We start from the raw sequence: 22,454 nt of genomic DNA, 5'->3' as shown, positions 1-22,454 counted from the left end.
CTTATTATCCAGAGAGGTCTTATTTTGGGGGAAACAGGCTATTACAAACTCTGTGACATGTAAGCATAACACAGAGAATAGAATCAGAATCTTTGCTACCAATGTTGTAGAATATATAGCAGTATGAAAATCATAGCTAATGTTTAACAATCACACTGAGAAATAAAACAGCAAATTGCATTTAAAACTAATACTGTACAGCATCATTTCGTAACTTCTATATATAATGTTTCCCTTTTAGAATAAGCATTCTTGTGATTCTGGGCTTACACATCCTACTGAATAATTGTTTAAGTATAGCTGGTTGAATAACCATTGGCTGAATGCGCATATCAGGCTAAGTGATAAACCAAGGTTTATAAATCTTGGTAGTTGTCTTTACATGTTATGCTAAGCCAAAACCAAACAAACATCACAGTTTTCAGATTTTCAGCTTTGAGCTAATATTTTAAATTCAATAGCAGAGTTGGAAGGGACCTTGGAGGTCTTCTAGTCCAACCCCCTGCCTAGGCAGGAAACCCTATACCATTTTAGACAAATGGCTATCCAACATCTTCTTAAAGATTTCCAGTGTTGAGGCATTCACAACTTCTGGAGGCAAGCTGTTCCACTGATTAATTGTTCTAACTGTCAGGAAATTTCTCCTCAGTTCTAAGTTGCTTCTCTCCTTAATTAGTTTCCACCCATTGCTTCTTGTTCTACTCTCAGGTGCCCTGGAGAATAGTTTGACTCCCTCTTCTTTGTGGCAATCCCTGAGATATTGGAACACGGCTATCATGTCTTCCCTAGTCCTTTTTTTCATTAAACTAGACATACCCAGTTCCTGCAACTGTTCTTCATATGTTTTAGTCTCCAGCCCCCTAATCATCTTTGTTGCTTTTCTCTGCACTCTTTCTTGAGTCTCCACATCTTTTCTGCATCGTGGCGACCAAAACTGAATGCAGTATTCCAAGTGTGGCCTTCCCAAGGCATTATAAAGTGGTACTAACACTTCACATGATCTTGATTCTATCCCTCTGTTTATGCAGCCTAGAACTGTGTTGGCTTTTTTGGCTGCTGCTGCACATTGCTGGCTCATATTTAAATGGTTGTCCTCTAGGACTCCAAGATCCCTTTCACAGTTACTATTTAGTGTATGCAGGCAATGCATAGATCCTGCTATTGATTTAACAGCTTCTACACAGTGGCAACCAATTAGCAATCACTTTTTAATTTTTATCACGGTTACAGTTACCAGACTCAAACCCTATTTAAATGTTGCTGTGGTATTACATATATTTCCTATGCCCATCTGATGAGATCAATAGGGTTCTAGTCCAAAATATCTGGTGGGCATTGAGGGAAAGGCTATTCAAAGTCATTCTCTCCTGCATGGTAAAGGTTTTTGAAGAGGAGACCACAATATCAGAGAAATAAGTTTAGATTGATGACTATTCCTATGTCTTTGGGATACTGATTATTTGCATCTCCAAGTACCATTTCATTGCTAATAATGTGTATCCTCAACATAGGACCACAATTGAGCCCAAAATCTCTGTTGCTAAGCAAAACATTTGTTAAGTGAAATTTGCCCCACTTTGCAAACTTTCTTGCCACAGTTCTTACGTGAATTGCTGCCGTTGTTAAATTAGTAACTTGTTTGTTAAGTGAATCTGGTTTCCCCACTGACTTTGCTTGTTAGAAGGTCACAAAAGGTGATCATGCAACCCTGGGACACTCAACCGTTGTAAGTATGAGCCAGTTGCCAAGCTTCCAAAATTTGATCACGTGACCTCGGGGATGCTGAAACATAAGTCACTTTTTTCAGTGGCGTTGAAACTTTGTACCGTCACTAAATGAAGCATCTAAAGTATCATACAGCCAAATTAAGACCATCACTCTATCTGTAAATGGACTAGTCCAGGGGTCAGCAATCTGGAGCCGCATGTGGCTTTTTCATCCATCTGCTGTGGCTCCCTTTTGCCGGTCGGCTCCATAATTGATAGGGCTTTTGACTAGGACAGGTAGAAGACGCTGTGCTAGGAGAAGACTCTATGGTGGGGAAACCAGACTTCCGGTTGGCTCCAGAATTGAATGGGAGGCTTCCGATTAGGATCTTTGTGGCTCTTTGAGTGTTTAAGATTGCTGACCCCTGGACTAGTCAAATACAAGGAAACTGAGGTGATCAATGAATACACATGTCACAATATTCCAGGATTGGAAATGACCAGACATCATTTTAAAAGACCATAGGGAACAAAGTCTCTTTGATATACAAAAAAGAAATGTAATGTTTAACATACAAGGCAAAGCATACATTAAACCAATGAGAAGTGGACATAGAATATGATGCATGTTTATAAGCACTATCAACATCCCAAGGCTTTTGTGGGAGCAATGCAACAAACATTGCTGAACAAACTATTGTCTTTACCACACTGGCTTCCTCTATTCATTAGCGCCAAACTGTTATTTCACAGTGACAATAGTATGACCTCCAATATCTTGCTTTTTAAATACTGTTCCAAGCAGACTGTTGGAGTATAAAATTAAGTCAATATGAACTGTTAAAAATAAACTACATAATTTTGGCTACACACACACACACTTCCCCTTTTAACAATCTAAGGGCAGTATTATACTTGTTCCCAGAGGTATTTTTGATTCACCAATTAGCAATCACTTTTTAATTTTTATCACAGTTACAGTTACCAGACTCAAACCCTATTTAAATGTTGCATATATGTTAAATATATAACATTATTTTTAGGTGTGCTTTATAAGCCAGACTTATTGGGAAAGCACCATTAAGCAATAATCTAATTTAGGCAGTCACATTGCCAGGCTTCATGAGACAAGCATTACAATAATTCAAAAAATGAAGTTCTACTGCTTTGCTTATATGATTTCAATCTTATTTAAGGTTGGCTGGCATTTGATAATTACAGAATGAACTGCTTCACTCCATTCTTTCTCTCCGCAAGTTTCTGAAGAACTTAAGGATTTTCTTCTCTCATCTAAACTACAGTTTATTTTCCAACTTCTCACCAAGAAATGATTCTTAAGGGCCAACCCTGGGTGTTTTACACAAATTAATTAATGGAATGACTTGCCTCCATAAGCTGTGGGTGGTCCAATATTGGCGTTTTTAAGAAGAGATTGGTCTGAAGTGCTGTAGGGTTTCCTGCCCGAGCAGGGGGTTGGACTAGAAGACCTCCAAGGTCCCTTCCAACTCTGTTATTCTGCTAAATAATTGGCAGGATAATTGAAGTACCAAATATTCCTGAAGTCACATTTTCTTTATTTTTAAGGGGAGGAACATGCAAAAACTAGTTTTAAAAAGCCTGTGTTTTTTTTAAAAAAAGATTGAAGATTGAAATTGAGATGGCAAGGAAATATCAGTCATACATACGTCTGATTAGAGGATTCATAAAGAAGTCTAAGCAAAACTTTTTGTGTCAGAGTATAATAGAATTTGAAGGGCCAAGGGATGAGCATTTTAAATTTTGTATGTACTGAGGGAGTATTTATCCTACTTCAGACATACTGGTACCAAAGGTGGTATTCAGCCAGTTCTGACAGGTTCTGGAGAACCGGTAACAGAAATTTTGTGGAGCTCGGAGAATGGGCAAATAGGCTGGCCCCACCCGCTCTGCCTCCCAGCCTCCCAGCTGATCTTCTTTTGTTGCCCTTAACAGGAGGACAGAGCTGGAAAGCAGGTTAGTGCGGTGGGGAGGGAATGGGGATTTTGCAGTAACCTTCTCCCCGAGGTGGGGAGGGAATGGGGATTTTGCAGTATTTTTCTCCTGCCACGCCCACAAAGCCATGCCACACCCACAAAACCACAAAGCCATGCCCATAGAATTGGTAGTAAAAAAAAATTTGAATCCCACCACTGACCAGTACGATGCAAAGATCCAGGCCTATGGAAAAGGTAGCTGGGAAATGTGGCAGGAAAGAGTATGACCAGCAGCATAGTGGATGGATTCTGTTTCAGTAGTGATGAGTGGCACCACTGGAAGATTCGAAAGAACAGGTTAGGGATAGATCATGATGGAGAAAATCTAACTATGGGGTCACTAGGTGTCAACGGTTCCACCACAAATCCGCGAAGCCCTTATCCACGGAGACATAAGCGCGAAGACTAATTCGCGCCGTTCGAAGCGCTAAGGAAAAACGTGACCCTACCGCGATGACATAATCGCGGAGGGCAAATCCGCGCATTCCCAAGCACTCAGTACCCTAAACCTAACCCTAAACCTAACCCCTAAACCTAACCCCTAAACCTAATCCTAACCCTTACCTTAATTGAAATCGGCTTTCTGCCGCGGCGCCATTTTAAAGCGCCCTTCTGTTGCCGCGCTGTTGTCGCGGCGGTGATGACGCGCAATGATGACATCGCGGCTTTAGCGACGCGCTTATGTCTCCGCGGATAAGGGCTTCGCGGTTTTGTCGTGCCACGGGTGTCAACAACAATGTGATGGTACAAAGTCAAATAACTTGTGAGTACCATTTATTTTATTTTAGTGCCTTCAAATTGGTGTCGACCTTGGCAACTGCCTTGCAGTTTGCTTGGGAAAACTGCCCTGCTATTGCTTGGTGGCTTTCTAATGAATTTCAGCAGTCCAATCTTGAGACTGTCGGAGTCACAAAACATGGGTGGAGGCTGCAGCTGGTCACGGATTGCTTCCTTCCAAGTTCATTCCAACTTCTTGCTATTGCAGGATCTCCAATTCAGTACATAGTTAGAACATTTCCAACAGATGGCTGCTCCGCTTAAATACTTGAATGAAAGAAGAAGCCACAACCTCCTCAAACAGCCTGTTCCACCGACATTTTCACCCACTGGTTTAGTAGTCCTTCTAAAGCAAATATTTCAATTTCCTCAATCTTCTGCATAGTAACCTTATTGCAATTGCATTTTCCTGTGGCCTTTTGCCTTGGATGAACATAGCTAACTCTTTCAATGGTTCCTCACCAAACCTGATTTCTGAATACTCGCCCTACCCGTCATTCTTCTACAGAAGGACACACCAACAATTGGCTACAGCTCCCTAAGCGTTGTTTTAATAACATGCAAAGGAGTATAATTATTTCATATAACCTGCACTAATGCCACCTAATATTACATTAATTTTTTTTTAATTCCGTAGAGAACTAGATGCTAATTTATATTCAATATGGGATCCACCAGAATATTCAGTTCAGGGATTGATTTGTTGGCCTACCCTGTTCCTTCCAGGTTGAAATATTTGGGAATTAGGATGGAAATCCCGCTTCCCTTCAGTAAACATTACTAGATACTCTTACCTTTCTGCAAGCTGAATCCCCATCTGGAGTAGAGATTTCCTCTGTAATTTTCATCTTTTTCCACATATACAGTTTGCAAGCTAAGTCATCTTCCTTATCTCATACCTGTGTCTACTTGGGGGAAGAACAGGAACTGTACCTAAATCTAGTACTTTCCCTTGGATTTCATCTTGCCATCTTTGCATGTTCTAGCTTGTCAAGTTCCTTCTGGATCTCAAAAGCTAGCATAATAAGCCAGACTAAAATGTGTACAGAGCTAACCATTATAGTTAACTTATGATTCTGTGTACTTTGCAAATCCAGTAATTGGGTTAATTCATTAAAGTACAGCTTTTACTATAAATTCAGTAAGTGCCATGTGATGACTTTTGTGTAGACACAGTCTCTGTCTTCCCAAATGCTTGCCACTTACCTAGCTCTGTGTTATTTGCACACTTGTTTAGCAACCACATATATCTACTGATGGAATATAAAAATGAAACAAGGACAAAAAACCTGCAATAGTCCCCTTGAGCCATTTCTCTAGTAGGCTAATATTGTACGTAAGCATTCCTATGTTCACACATTATGCTCAAGTTATTGTCTGCTTAGTAATGAATAAGCCACATTTGGCTGATTTCACACAGTCTACTAAGCCAATACCACACTGCATAATTTGTTGACATACTTTGTGAATTATTCCAGTTGCAGATCATTCAATGAACCATTATTAAATGAACAATCAGTTCACACAACGTGTGAATTCCATCTCTATCTCTGCTTAACCACCTGCTAGTTCATCTAATAGTAGTAGTTAATTAAGTCACAAACAGAGCATAAAACAAATCTGCCTTTCCTTTCAACATTTTTCCAGTGTATGCTGCCTCTGAACTACTTTAACCTGGTTAATACTGAGACAAATATTCTCTGTGACTGTATTAAGTGAACCATGATTTTCTTAGTTACAGTAATTCAATTTTATGCACTGGCAAACACCTCCAGCATTAACTACTTGGAATAGGTTTACATAGTAATAAATTGAAGTAACAGGCACTTAGCTACTCTGTGGTTTAATGCTTTATGTGGAGAAAGCCTAGGGTTTTTAATTAATCAAAAATCCTTAGATTTCCATACTAATCTACTCTAAGGTCTTTACTTCCACTTTATTATGTGCAGCCGTGCCATGACAATACCAATCTCAGCCCTTGTGCATGATATTACTTTCATCTCAATCACCGTGAGTTGGGTTAGACAGTTAAAAAGAAACACAGACATTTGGAAGATACAACCATCGATCTGAGATCAACAGAAGCAGATAAACTCCTAGAAAGAATCTTTTAAAAGACAAACCACAAAAATTGAACAAGGAGAGCACCACTTATCGTTAACTTACAACACACAATTCAAACCAGTCAAATGCATGATTAATAAACTGCAGCCCATACTGGACAATGGCACCTACTACTGAGTGACAAATCCAGACTTGTATACTGACAAGCATCTGACTTGAAGCAGTTTCGCACAAGGAACAGGAAGCAACAGGACAGTGATGCTAAAATGGGAAGCAGATCCTGCAATAAACCCAGATGTTTACGTTGCCCCCATATCTACACCAACAGCCCCATCAGAGGTCTCAAAAAGTACACAGACAAAATCAGATGCTTTCTCACTTTTTTTCACTAAAGTGATATGTGCCACATTCTTCAGCAATGAATTGTGGATTCTGTGAATGATAAATGGGACAAAGTTTCCTCCTAAGGCAAGTTGATTCAGGGATGAAATGCTATTGGTTCAGACCGGTTTACCTGAACCGGTAGTTTAAAAATGCTACCGGTTTGGACGAACCATTTTTTCCGATGATCAGCTGTGATTGCATGATTTATATTAGCTAGAAAGCAGGTTTTCCTGCTTTCTAGCTAATCTAAATCGCATGGGACAGTGGATCCCCCTCCCTGACTGTTTGCTTATGTTTGCAGGCGTGCTCGGTAGGAGGCTCCGCCCACCCACCCAGATGTCATCACATCCGTTTTTGAAGCTCCGCGCATACGTAGAAGGTCCTGCGCATCCAAACCAGTAGCAAAGGTAAGTTGATTTCACCCCTGAATTGGTTAATCGCTTAAGCTTGATAACCAACTTAACCAAAACCATTGAGTAAGTTTACAATTAAAACAAATAAAAAACAAGTCAGTAGGAATTTCAGCAAACAAATAAAATTAATAGTTGAAATCAACAGTAAAAAATGTATAAAACATGTATTTTAAAGTCTTTTTTTTAAGCTAATGAACAGGCTTCTCAAGTATCAACACTGCAGAAAGTGTTTCTCAAAGATCTGGGGCAGCAGTAGCAGAGAATGATCAATCTTGAGTCGCTGCCACATAAACTTACAGCAACTCTCAATACATCTGGAGGTTCCTATGGAAAGAGGCATCTTTTCCGCCCTTAGTCTGGATCTTTGTTGGTGGCCTACGTGGTGCTGAACAGCAAATGTCACACGATACAAAACCCACCTACCAAAATCTTGAATTAACTGAAGTTTGTGGACCAGACACTTCCCTCCCTTGGAATATATCATATTAACAAAGGCATTTCTAATAACCTCACAGGTCAAAGTTCCTATTCAAGTTGAACAAGGATCTAAAGAAAAAGCAGTAGACAATACATCTCCAAGCAACCTGCCTACATCCTAAGGTGTCTCAAAATGAAAGTGAACTGGTCTAACAATAAAAGAAGACTGACTAGACACCGTCATAGTCGTCTGTACTGTACATCAAAGCTGGCATCCAGATTGACTTGAACATGAGAGATTTAATCTGAAAAACACTAATTGAAAGCAGAAACCTCTGAGAATGCCATGAAAGAATGCCTGGAGGAGTAGGTGTGGATCTAATTCAGCCCTTTCCTAGCATAAAACAATTCAGCAGGCAAATGTAATACATGCAGAATCCCCCCCAAAACCAAAAACCCACCATTGGCTTTCCGATGACTCTGGCTTTGCCCTCTAAAATTTGAGTTAGTGTTCTTCCAACATTACTTTAGCTGTTTACTTCGTGGTACGACAAAACCGCGGTCCACTAAAGCGCGCCCGATTAAAGCGCGTCGCTGACGTCATCAGCAGCGCGACAACAGCGACCGCAGAGAAAAAAGGGCGCTTTGAAAGCAAGCCGATTCATGTTAAGGTAAGGGTTAGGGTTAGGGTTAGGTTAAGGGTTAGTGTTAGTGTTAGATTTAGCGTTAGGTTAAGGGTTAGGTTTAGGGTTAGGTTTAGGATTAGGTTTCAGGGGGTTAGGTTTAGGTTTATGGGTTAATTTTAGCTTCAGCGCTCACAGTGTGCTTTTTTTGTCGCGCTGTGATGACGTCAGGTACGCGGTTTTGTCGAGCGCGCTTTAGTCGACCGCGGTTTTGTGGTGGAACCGTTTACTTTGCTGTTTCAGCTTCATTGTTCATCTGTATACCTTAGAAGCATTTTTGAAAGAGATCAAAGAGAACTCTTTGGAGAACTTGTGTTGACTTTCCTAGTAAGCACTTTATTCCTGGTACCAAGCAGATCATAAAATCACTAGTGTAGTCATCCAAAACCCTTCCATAGTCTCTTGGAATCCAGCTGAATCCAATATTTTTTTCAGGTAGATCATCTTAATAAGTCCATTAGTCTGCAAAAGTCACATGGAGTGACTATAGCAACTTGAACAGGATAGGGCTTTGTCCATAATACAGGTAGTCTTCGTTCAGCAACAAAGTTACAATGGTGCTGAAAAAGAGACTTACAAACAATCCTTGAAATTGCAGGCACTGTAGCATCTCCCCAGTCATGTGATCACAATGGGGATGCTTGGCACCCATTTTCAGGTGGCAGTTTCCCATGGCCACATGATCACCATTAATGAGGTCCCAGCTGGCTTCTGAAAAGCAAAGTCAATGGGGAGGCTAGCAGGCAATCGCATGTCAGGATCACATGACATCACAATTACTGGTCCACAATATTTTGCATAATGGCTGCAGCTAGATGCTGGAACTTGATGATCTTAGATTATAAATCGACACAGTCACATGACTCCATTTTACAACCATGTTACTTAGTTAGAATTGCTGGTCCTAATTGTAGTCAGTAAGTGAGGACTAACTGTAATTGGGAAACTTGAGGTGTCCCCAACCATGGAATACCTCTCTAATCAGAACACAATGATGTGAATCATATCTTGGCCTTGCAATCAATTAGGATGGGCTCATACATGGCTGCTATATGTTGAACCGTTCCTGAGGAACCAGTCCCAAGTAAATATTGAAATTCTCCAACACCAAAAACCTAGGTACTTGACCTGGGTACTTGAGAGACCGCCTGCTGCCAATTACCTCCCAAAGACCCATTAGATCACACAGGGTCGGCCTCCTCCGGGTTCCATCTACCAGCCAATGCCACCTGGCTACTACCCGGGGGAGGGCCTTCTCTGTGGCAGCTCCGGCTCTCTGGAACGAACTCCCTGCAGAGATTCGGACCCTCACCTCTCTCCAGGCCTTCCGAAAAGCCATCAAAACCTGGCTTTGCCGCCAGGCCTGGGGTTAATGAGTTCCCCTCCCCGCTCGACCTGTGTGGTTGTGTGATTCTTGGCTATTTTAACTATTTGTATTGTGTTTTATGTTCCCCTTTTCCCCCTTTGAGTTGTTCGCCGCCCTGAGTCCCTCCTGGAGAAGGGCGGCATACAAATAAAATAAATCTAAATCTAGAAGTCTCCAATGCTGAAACCAGTTCAGTTAATGTATCACAACTGCTAAAGTCACGTCGCACTCAGAATAAATCACTTCCCTCCCAGGTATTGTCAAATTTTTGGCAGCCAACTGCAACCAAAGCATGACATTTCCCAGTTTCCTTCAACACTATTTGTTAAAGAGGAGTAGACTAACACTACAAATATCTTAGCAGCTACATTGCTTTGATTTTAGAACTCAACTGACTGCTCCATTTGCTGAGGCAGAAACTCAGAAAGAGGTCATTGATTTTGGATTTACTAATAGCCTCTGTCAACTGGTGTTGTGGCTCGCCAGCGGCCAGTGGAGTTGGCAGAAGATTCGGATGGTGAAGAGGTTGGGGAGGAACATGGGCCAGCCCTGGAGTCTGGGGAAGACTCTGATGAGGATTCTGTGTCAGAGGCAGAGAGGGGGCCAGAGCCATATGCCAGCTATCAGCTGCCTTCAGAGTCAGACGTCAGGCAGACAAATAGCTGCAGCCTGTTCCCAGTGTGCGCATGAACAGAGTTGCCAGACGAAGGGAACAACTAAAGGACAGGGGTTGACTTGAGAGTAAGGCCAGATGATGAATGTCCCCTCCCAGAGGAAATAAAAGAGGAGCGAAAGGGGAGTGGAGTTTGCAGGAGGCAATTAGTTTGCTTAATTGGTTCATGACTCTCCAAGACTCCTTGCAATGTTTTGCAGATATTGGCCTGGCACAGTAACGGTATCCTCTTTTCTTCACTACCGGTTCAGGAGCGGGAAGGTCTGTGCTGATGTCTGGGTGGGTGGCTGGTGCGAACCGGCAGAATACTCCCTCTGGCCTGGCAGCTCTCCAAGCCAGATAAGGTCTGTGACTGTAAATCTTCCTTTGAAGGACTTTGCTGTTTGTGAATGAGGAGAATTCACAGTCAATTAATAAAAGGGGTTTTTTTTAGGGACCAGGAGTTTGCTTCATGCTCTTGGGAAGCCTAGGTCAGAACAATTGGCAAGGGAGACCATTTTTTAGATCCTGGAAATTAAGAAATGGGAAGTGTCACTCCATCAAGATAGATCAGACTAGGAATCCAATATCTTGTACATCAGTACAGGCAGTCCTCGTCTTAACAACCATAATTGAGTCCAAAATTTCTGTTGCTAAGTGAGACACTTGTTAAGTGAGTTTTGCCCCATTTTAGACTTTTCTTACCACAGCTGTTAAGTGAATCACTGCAGTTGTACTAACACAGTTGTTAAGTGAAGTACATTTCCCCACTGACTTTGTCAGAAGGGCACAAAAGGGAATCACGTGGCCCAGTGGGACATGGCAACTGTCATTAATATGAACCAGTTCCCAAGCATCTGAATTTTGATCACATGACCATGGGGATGCTGCAACAATCGTAAGTGTGAAAAACTAAGTGTCGTAGGTCACTTTTTTTTACTGCTGTTGTAACTTTAAAGAAACACTAAACAAACTGTTGTACATCAAGGACTTTCATTGTACAGTTATAGTAAAAGAATTTTGCAAATCTAAATGCACTTCCAACCCTCTTTCCTTTTAACTTTGTGAGAACTAGAGAGGAGCTTGTTCGAGACATTTAGTCAGATTACATTCCTGTGCTGTCTTGGTCATGACTGTTCCTCCCATCCCTCAAGGCCATTCCTTCTTCCCTCTACAGAAGCTGCCAAAGGTTTCCCAACCAGTCTATGAATCTCTCAGGCCCTGAACTTACCATTGCAAGTATCCTGATAAGGAGAAGATGGTTCTTATGAATCACAGTCACACCACTTCCCAAATGCTTTCCCTTGGCTAGTTCTATTATATCCCAGCCAATTCTCTGTCATTCAAAGCATATTAGCTTCCTTGGAAATACAGAACTTATTTTGGATCAACCTGCCACTACAGGGGAGCAAAGCCAGATCCTTATGAAGGCAAAAACTAGTCTCTGAGGCTTGACAGATAACCAGGCCAGGGAAAGGGAGAATTATTCATTCAATTTATACAGCTGCCAATCCAAATCCATACTTTTGTATTTGAGACACACACACTAACTGACCCTTCCAAAACAACATTAAAATAGTAAAAAACTATTACATATTCAACTTATGATGATTGAGCCTAAAATTTCTGTTGCTGAGAGTTTTTAAGTGAGTTTTGTTCCATTTTATGACCTTTCTTGGCACAGTTGTTAAGTGAACCACTGCAGTTGTTAAATTAGTAAAACAGTTGTTAAGTGATTCTGGCTTCCCCATCGACTTTCCTTGCCAGAAGGTGGCAAAAGGTGATCACGTGACACTAGAACACTACAACCATAATAAATATGAACCAGTTGCCAAGCATCTGAATTTTGTTCACATGACTACGGGGATGCTGCAACATTCGTAAGTGTGAAAAATACTCATAAGTCACTTTTTTCATGCTTTTGTAACTACTAATGATAACTAAATGAATGGCTGTAAGTCAAGGACTATCTGTATTCTAATCCCGCTTCCCTTGTAAAGACCCACAAGGCTGTTACTACTAAAACCTCTGTTCTCAATTACTAGAAACATGGAAATCATGGAATTATGAGTTGGGGTTAAACACATGGATCCTCCAGTACCTTTGCAATGTGCAGGAAAACAAGTTGTCTATCTTTAAAAGCTCCAGAGATGGAAAACCCACAGCTTTTAGAGATACAACCCAGGTTCCATAGGTGCAGCCCCTGCATCCTCCCCTACATGTGGGGCAGAAGAAACAGGGAGCAACAAGGACTGAGAGAATTGCCTGTTGCAATTCAAACTTTATTGCTATTGTATTTGCACAATGATTTGTATTCAAGTATCTCAGGGCTTTTTTCATTATCATATTGTGGTCAGTTGAGGATGATTCTGCCCCCACACACTCTGATAAACTGGCCAAATACTAAAGGGATAGTGGGTGTGTATGCATATACCACACGTGCCTCGCACACACCCAGACAGACACACAAAGGAATCCATCCACTCAGCATCAAAGCAGGAAGACTGTTAGGAATCCTTATCTTATCACCCACCAGCAGCCTTGGGAACGCCTGAAGTACTCAGTGCTCTATCTTTCACCAGATTTTTTTTTAAAAAGGACTCTAATGACTGAGGTTCAATCTGCAATACACATCCCATCTCTTATACAGGCTGAATGTTATAATAGCAGTTATTTTTTATTTCTTTTAAAGCTTTATCCAGGCCAACTACACTAGATGAAGCTGGTAAGAAAGCTGTCTCAGTCCCTTACAACAAGGGAAAAAAAGCACAGAAAGGAAAGAAAAGATTAAAACATTTAAAAAGCTTTTTTTGGTGGTCTTTGAGCTGTCCTAATAGAAGGTTGCTCTAAAATGGATTTGATAACTTTTATTGTCCCTTTTCTATGTACACAACGGCACACATTACAATGAAATTCTGATACCTGCTCTCAAAATATATACACCCCCATACACTGTGTGTGTGTGTGTGTGTGTGTATAAACACGCACACATATGATATTTTATTAAGGAATATGTCATTTATTATGTTATTTTATTACACAAACAAAAATATAATACATATTGATTATGAGTTATATTTGGAGTTTTATTTTTATTTTTTTATAAATAATTTTTATTGAGCTTTTTACAAAACAAAACATAAAAACCACATTCTGCACCCATTCTTCCCATTCCTAAGACATTGGTATATCCCATTTTGTTTATCATCATATATACTTTCCATTCATTTTACATTTGCTGTTTCCTTTTTACATTTATAATTCCCACAACCTAATGTTACATATATTTTATGTTTTATTTTTAAATGCAGTAATTATATTGATCTGCAAGCTTGGAAGGTGATCCCAAATTGAATGGGGTTTATTTCAAAACAACCAATGTTTCGGGATATGACGGTAAGAATGGCTTTCAAGACAACTCTTGTTAAAGGTGCTATATACATCAGGGCACATATGAAAGCTTTGCACATCCAGTCTATTTTCAACTAAAAAAGAATCAGAATGTCTCCATTAGAATAGACCTGTTGAGCTGGCTAAACCAGCTCATTAACTTCACCCCTGAATCACACCTTGCCCAGTTTGCTGAGCTAGACAAGTACTTTGCGGGAAAAGCCAACATTAAATCAGTCCATACAGTCTTATAAATCATAACTTGAAAACCGCAAATGTGTTAGGTTCACCCAGGCAATTCAAAACTAAACCGCATTCTGGATTAGCAACGTGTATGAACCAGTCAGTAAACCAGAGTCTAGTTTCACCCAGCATCACACTAAGGAGCCCCGGTTTTTTGTTTACCATTATTTTTATTATTATTAACATCGCATTGACACACTCAACCGTAAGCCACGCTAGATAAAGCCAATGGCTGGTTTTGCAACATGTTTCGGTTGAGCTGTGAGGGAATCAGTTCTGGAAGTCCGGGTTATAGTATATTGGGGTTTATCTTTATTTTATTTTTATAAAAGGACTGACGCGGTTTCACGTCAGTTCATTTATAAAAAAATAAAATAAAGATAAACCCCAATATGCTATAACCTTTCCCGCTTGCAGCGGTCTGACAATCGCGCAGGCAGACTCAACGAGCCCTTACGATGTTGCCTCAGCGAAGCTCTTACCGCCAAAAAATGCGCCTTTTTTGCTTCAGAACGGAGTGCCGCGAAGGGGGCGGGGCAGATGTTTTCCAGGGGCTCCGCCCAGCCGGTGTTTGACGGGCAGGACCTCACGATCTCGCCACCCTCCCCTCCCGCCGGCCCCGCTCCCCGCTGGTATGCGAAAAGGGAGGGAGATGGAATGACGCCGAGCCCGGGTCACGTGGGGCGTGTGGAATGCTAACAATGTAGCGAATGTCCCAACTGTGTCCCGCGGCCGCCGCATTCGGAGCCCGAGAGGGGGAAAGAGGAGAATGGAGAGAGAGCCGCGCGCCGGAGGCGGACGCCGCCGCCTCTGCCGCCGCAGCAGCCACAGGAGGGGAGTCGCGGAAGCTGCCCCCAGACTTTCCATTGGGCATTAAGAGGAAAGAAGGGGGGGTGAGTACGGGAAATCCCGTTCCAGCTTAGTGCGAGGGCTGCGGAGGGGTGGGGCCAGGGTTTCCCCCGGGGGGGGCGGCGCGGGCAGGCTGGTCCCCCCTCCCTCTTTTTTTTGCTCCTTTGCAGCTTTCTGCCGTCCTTCGTTTAAAGACCAAGGTGGGCACAGTTCTGGAAAAGGGGAGGGGGCATTTGGCCCCGGGAGTTTCTTCGGCTCCGGTGCAAAAATTTACTCTTAATTGCTTGGGGCGGGCAAGGCGAGTCGGTGAGCCGGCCAAGGGCAGCCGTCCCTTCTTGGAAGTTGGAAGAGGTTCAGGAAAGCAAAGTTGGTCCCATGCCGCGGAGGAGAGGGAGCTCCCGGGCCGAGGAGCGGAAGACCGGAGTGGCGGGGTCGCGGGCAGGAACGGCCGGGGAAGACAGGGATAATAACCGAGTAAGGCTTGGGAAGGGACTCCGGGATGTAAGGAGGCAGAAGGGCCGGATCGGCCGGCCTTCTTAAATAATCGTGACTGGTCAGCCGTTGGAGGCCACAGGGCCAAACCCACCCGTTGCCCGCTGAGGCTGGGATGAAGTTTGCTCAACCCCGCCGCCAAATCTGGACGCGGAAAATCGCCCAGCCGTTTGGAAGGCAGATCTTCGGCCGCTGAAATTGGCCCGTCTTATATATTAGGCGAAAGTTGGGACATCTATTATTCTCTGTCCCGGGCTCGGCGGGGAAAAATTTGTTGCCGACCAGAAAAACCCTTTTGCCTCCATCCTCCTTTTATTTTGTTTTATTTTTTTATGACCAAGAGAAAGCCGAATTCTTCGCCTTCCCTTCGGCGTCGCCAGAACGAGTTCTAGCTAAGAACGCGGGGACGGACGGATAGACGAAACGGCGTCCCCCGGGCGGTGCTGCAGCCGTCTGGGAAGGCGCTGCGTGCAGCCCGATCCCGCCTAGGAAGCGTTTTGGGGTGTCAAGGGACGCGTTTGTTTTCGTCTCGTGAGAATGGGGACGGCGGAGCGTTGTCTAGACGGGCGTGCCGTGGGGAAACGGAGCGTTTTGCACGCGAAAGAAAAGCGCGAGGCTCAGTGGAGGGATGCGGTAGCGGGACCTGTGGAAACGTTTGAACCGTTGATCCACGCTTCTTGAAAGGTGTTTATTCACTCCTACAAGCCGACCTGTTCGAGCCGGCGGTAGTGTTAGGAGGAGGTCCGGTCCTTTCCGAGCGTAACATGGCGGAATCTGAACAGTCTTGGACTGTTGGGTGGAGAGGTTTATTTCGGATTTAAAATGTGCGGAGTGCGAGAGTGTGGCTTTTACGATTTTAATTCTGTGTGCCAGGAATGCACAATCCTAAGGTGGAACTCCACACCGCCCGATCCTATACAGAACAACCTGCCTGAGATTTTGTGTGCGTGCGTGCGTGTTTTAAACCTGGGGTGTCCAAACTTGGGAACTTTAAGGCTTGTGGACGTCAACTCCCAGAACTTTAAGACTTGTGGACTTCAACTCCCAGAATTCCCCAGCCAGCATGGCTGGCTGGGGAATTCTGGGAGTTGAAGTCCACAAGTCTTAAAAGTTCCCAAGTTTGGACACCCATGGTTTAAACAAAAGAAACAGACGCCAAAGGACGGTGCGAAAGGTTCGCGGTCTTGCAACCCTTGGCGGACAGGAGTGGCCAAGGGACCTTCGCTCATTCTCCAAAGAAGCATCGAGGGCTTCATCGCTCCGGGGTGGTTGTTTTATTGCGCCCTTCCAGGAGACATTTTCTTAACCCGGCGAGTTTGAAGGATCGGGCCGAAGGGTTTTGGCTGCCTGGCCATTCCCGAGCCCGCCGCCCTTGGGCCGGAGCGAGCGCTCCCTCTAACCGCGCTGGAGGCCTCTCGTTGCTCCCACCGGAAGAGCCGCAGCCAACGCCGAATAAACTTTCCAGCTTTTAGTCAGTCAGGCCCCGCGCTCCGCTGAGGGAAGAAGCTGCGCCTTATTCCGCTCTGTCCTTAAACTTTCCAGCGGAGGAGCCGCTGCCGGGAGTTAGCATGAGGAATGGGCAGGACCGTCCCGGCGCTGCTGCCTTGAGGACCGCCGCCCCTTGCTGATATTTCCTGGATGGGAAGCTGGGCGAAGGTTGAGAAAGATGGAGAGGGGGGGGGATGGGCCACGGTTATAAATGGACTTTTTCTTTTATTGCCTCATGTGTTTCATAGAATCATAATGTTGAAAGGGACTCTTGGAGGTCTTCTAGTCCAACCCTTGACCTGGGCAAGAATCTTTGTTGCACCCAGACAAATGACTTTTAAAAACTCCAGGCACCACTACAGGAGAGAGGCTGTTCCCTTGCTTAATAATTCCCATGGACATGAAATTTTTCCTTATTTCAAGTTTGGATCTCTGTCTGCCCACTAGCTGATTTTTGTTATCCTATCCTAACCTGCCCACTAATAGTTATCCCATGTTCAGGTGCTCTGTCTGGAGAATAAATGTGCACCCTCTGATTTGTGACAGTTTTTCATGTATTGAAAGAGTGCTATCAAATGTCCCTGAGCATGCTCTTTTTTAGGCTAAAGGCATTGTTTCTTTCAGCCACCTTCATAGGGTTTAGTCATCAGCGTCTTTGTCCCTCTTTCCAGTTTCTCAGCAACCTTGTATTATGGCAACTGGAATTGAATATGGTATTCCAGATGTCATTTGACGGATGCAGCCTAAAGCAAAACTATTGCTGCACATTTATTTATTTATGTATTTATGTATTTATATCTATCTATCTATCTATCTATCTATCTATCTATCTATCTATCTATCTATCTATCTATCTATCTATCTATCTATCTATCTATCTATCTATCTATCTGCTTAAAGATTTTTATAGCCATCCAAATCACATGTGGTAGCTTCAGCCAGTTTACAACATTAAAACAATTCAAAGCATCAAACCTATACATCCCCTCCTTTCCTTCCCTAGTGGCAACAAATACAATCATATCAACCACTTGATTTTCTGTATCAGCCTATGGGGTTCCCAGGCCCACAGATAGTACCATATCATTAGCGCTTCCCAGAAAAGTAATTAGGTTACTAATAGCGGGGAGGTCTTATGTCTGTGGGAATGTACTCCATAGGGAGGACACTACCACTGAGAAGGCCCTTTGCTTGTACCACCAATTGTATTTCCCTAATAGATGGGACACGGTGGGTCAGTGGCTAAGATGCTGAGCTTGTCAATCAGAAGATTGGCATTTCAGCAGTTTGAATCCCTAACACCACGTAACGGAGTGAGTTCCCAGTCAGGTCAATGTGACGAGAGGTAAGAGAGGTATTAACCTGGCCCCAAATCATATAGGATTTTAAAGGTAATAATCAGCATCTTGAATTGCACCCAGAAGCAAATCAGCAACCAATGCAGCTTCTGCAAAAGAGGTGACATATGCGCCAATCTGTGCAGGCTGCTGTATTTTGAACCATTTGAAGCATCTGGACACTCTTCAAGGACTACCCCATGTAGAGCACATTACTATTGTCCAGGGTGGGTTCCAGCTGGCATTACTGCCGGTTCGCTCATGCGCATGCTTCGTGTGTATGCACATCTGCAGTTCAGTGGAAATTGTCCTATGCATGCACAGAACAAAAAAAAAAGATTGCGATGGCGGCAACCGGGGAACCAGTTTGGGGGTGTGGCCAGCCTAGGTCGCTGCTGGTTCTGCGACCCAGGCTGGCATACCACTATCAATTCGGCTGAACCAGGCCGAACCAGTAGGAACCCACCTCTGCTATAGTCCAAATGGGAGGTGACTAGGACATGCGTGACTGAAAAGGACACATCGGTTCAGTAGAAGCATAACTGGCAAACAACTTACACTTGTGCAAAGGGCAGGAGTTGTGACTCCAGGAGATGCCTAGATTACAGACTGTGTCTATTTGGGGCAGTGCTGCCTCATTCATAATCAGAGATGGGATTCCTCCAGAGCCACGGAGCCCCAAACCCAAAGCCTTTCTGTGTTGCCAGCGTTCAGGTTTAGCCTGTTGTTCCTCAACAGCCTCCTGGCACAAAGGGAAGGTGGTTGCAACATTGCATAACTCACCATGGGCAGCAGTGTACAACTGAGTGTCATCAGCCTCCTGACGATATCTCACTCCCCATGGTGCTGGATCATCTCCCAAAGCAGTTTCATTTAGAAGTTAAAACAGGAACAGACACAGCCTGGCCCTTGTGCCTTTATACCTCTATCAATAGAGCTCAAGATTGCACTGGCTACATGGGCAGCTGTAGGAGAACCTTGCATCCTTTTTGACATGCATCTGCATTTTGTTGGATAGGGCAGAGTGTTGGAAGTCACTCAAAATCCTTTTTTCAAACCTTTATTGTCAAAGTACAGCATGTGTACAATGAGATTGGCTGAGCCTCCCTTCGTGCACCCCCAACACAATACAAGTCACAATGAAAGATGAAAAAATCCCTAGTCCAGTGAATCCTGACTAACAAAGGGTATAATCCAATCCCATTGCACCATGTGACCTTATTGTACGTTGCTCCGGCCTGCAAGTCAATTGTACTATATTATTGTAGAGTTATTTTTCATTCGGGAGTCTGACAGCCCATGGATAAAAAAGTGTTCTTCAGCCTGTTCGTACCTATGCTTCTATATCTCCTTCCAGATGGTAGGAGAATAAAGAAGGGCTATCCAGGGTGTGAGTAGTTCCTGAGGATTTTCCTCACTCTTTTAAAGCAGCGAGCCCTAGCGATCTTATCTAGTGGTATCAGGAAACAACCCACAATGTTTTGTGCTGTGCTCACCACCACCCTCTGTAATGTCTTTCTATCTCTGGCTGTCAAGCCACCATACCACACCGTAATACAATGAGTGAGGATGCTTTCTATTGTGGACTGGTAAAAGGAGGTAATCCGTTGTTGTTCCACTTTATTTTTTTTTGCAAGACCTAAGGAAGTGGCGTCTCTGTTGGGCCTTTATAGCCACCTGGTTCATATTGAAACTTGGAGTCTGTTTTTAGTGATGTTGTTAACAACCTGACCAAATTTGGTGTCATCTGCAGATTTGTTGAGCATCCCTTTGCCTAACTTATTGATAAAAATGAGCACTGGAGCCAGAAAAGAACCTCTTGCATAACTCTACCCTATAGACATTTCTACATGTGGTGCTACACCTATTATACTCTATATGAAGGTGAAGTCTATATGGTTAGAAATGTGACTTTCTTTTATTCCCCTGACAAAGTTATTGAGCAGGAGGAATTCTTTTGCAGTTTGAGAAATAGCAGCAGTGATATCATAAAAAGTTAAATGATACCCTATTGGACAGAAATATGGGACTGCTAGGACATAATTGATAACTTTGATAAGAGGGGAAGCTAATTTTGACATTTATAAATACTAGTTTCCCATTCTTCAACGATTAAGCATTTTCTAGTTTCATATATTTCATCAATAATTTTTAAAGCGTGTCCTGAGTGGAGTTAGTTTTCTCTTGAGAATTCGACCTTCCCTGGTGACTTTTATTGAGAGTAGGTAGATCAAATTTTTCAACTATTTATTTTTTAAAAATTGCTCATCTTATATATTAAGGCCTTTCATAGTCAACAGTTCTGTTTTATCACACTCAGACAAGTAGCTGATGAATCTTTCCTATGAAAACTAATGTCACAAAAATGTTTTTTGCCACAAAATGAGTTTTCTTTTTTGTTGTCTGCTGCATTAAGCTGATTTTAATTCCAGAAATAAAAGTTCAGTATTGACAATAATTGTTCCATGAAAATACAAGCTTCTACATCAGTGTTTCTCAACCTTGGCAACTTGAAGATGTCTGGACTTCAACTCCCAGAATTCCCCAGGCAGTATTTGCTGGCTGGGGAATTCTGGGCCTTGAAGTCCAGACATCTTCAAGTTGCCAAGGTTGAGAAACACTGTTCTACATGCTTACCAACTACCCAGAGTTGGTTAGAATCAGGCAGCATCAGAATTAAATTAATATAAATACCTTTCTAGTATATTAAACTTGACCCAATTAACAATATATCAGCATCAGATTGCACCAGAGTGATTTTAATTGATATAACTATAGAAAACTGAAATGTAAAATAGAATTTAGGCCAACGAAACTGATACCTTCATATGATTATGTTAGGTTATAAAACAGTTCCAAAGAACAGAAATTCATGAGGAAATAATCACAGATTGATGCATGTCTGCAGTATGGAACTTTGATTTGTGTGGGCTTGTCTGTGCTATGTGTTGTGTCCTTTTGCATACCTTACTCTATGAGTGATGCTTCCAAGAGATGAGATTTTTCTTTCTGCAGACAAATTATGCTGGACCAAAGGTGAAGTCTTTAAGGACATATGGGAATGGTTTGCACCCAAGATATTGCAGTTGTTTGTCTGTATTAAGTTCACATTGGGATAACTGGGCTGTTACTTAGCTTTTTTTTTCTTCCAAGGTGCCAAGAGAATTGTGCAATGTTCTGCTCTCTCCATATGTCAAACACACAAATGAATGTAATATAGCAGCAATTAGAATGCCATTAAACTGATTTGCCAAATTTGCAAATGCAAATTGCAGCATTGTGTAGCACAGGGCTTGTGGGTGGGGGGGGATGTAATGGAAGGGCAAGGTGAGAAACATCAGGTAGGAAACTATGCGTAAACTTTCCTGTTTTAAAAGAGGGCATATTACATAGATTGGCAACGAAAACCATAAATGCTCTTTGCGTAGTGTATTACTGTACTGTGTTGTTAAATTTCTGACTGCATAGTATTTTTTTTCTCTGGAAGATTGCTTTGGGAATATTTCAATTCTAGTTTCCAGTGAAATAAAGCCATGTGCGTTAAAATAATCTTCCTGGAATTCCATTGGCAATCCGTGAAAAGTTAAATGATCTTATTATTGCGTATGCTTCTTACTAATATGCATAAGAAACCAATGAAGACAAATTCTATATGTTGTATGTTAAAAGTCATTATTGCACTTAACTGGTTTAAGCTGCAGATAGAGAAACCTATCATAAATTAGTTCTGGCATATTTCTTAACAGTGATAATTTAACAAAACAACAAAGTTGGAAGGGATTTTGGAAATCTTCTAGTCCAATCCCTTGCTCAAGCAGGAAACCCTGTACCATTTCAGGCAAATGGTTGTCCAATCCCTTCTTAAAAACCTCTGTTGGAACACTCACAACTTTTGGAAGCAAGTCATCCCACTGATTAATTATTCTGTCTGGAAATTTCTCCTTGATTAGTTTCCATTCATTGCTTCTTATCCTGCCCTCACGTGCTTTGGAGAATTGGAGGTTGACCCCCCTCTTTTGGGGGGCTGCCCCTTAGATATTGGAACACTGTTATCATGTCGCCCCAGTTGTTCTTTTCACTAGACTAGACATGTCCAGTTCCTGCAACTGTTCTTCATGTTTTATCCTCCAGTCCCCTAATCATCTTTGTTGCTCTTCTCGCCAGAGTCTCAGCATCTTTTT

The 22,454-nt window shown here is 42.6% G+C and overlaps 1 protein-coding gene across 1 annotated transcript in view; it reads left to right on the top strand.

Annotated features, from left to right (window-relative positions):
• Window positions 1-14,841: 14,841 nt before the first annotated feature.
• The window catches only part of LATS2 (large tumor suppressor kinase 2), a 61,066-nt gene continuing 53,453 nt past the window's right edge, over window positions 14,842-22,454 (top strand). Inside the window, exon 1 of the mRNA XM_087721215.1 lies at window positions 14,842-15,000. The gene's annotated coding sequence lies outside the window, so the exon portion shown is untranslated. The remainder of the gene's footprint in view (window positions 15,001-22,454) is intronic.

Source organism: Thamnophis sirtalis, unplaced genomic scaffold (assembly GCF_051295495.1).
Source record: "Thamnophis sirtalis isolate CommonGarterSnake01/CBP01778 unplaced genomic scaffold, rThaSir2_p1.2 scaffold_8, whole genome shotgun sequence".
Lineage (NCBI taxonomy): Eukaryota > Metazoa > Chordata > Lepidosauria > Squamata > Natricidae > Thamnophis > Thamnophis sirtalis.
This window is presented reverse-complemented; position numbering and strand designations above follow the sequence as displayed.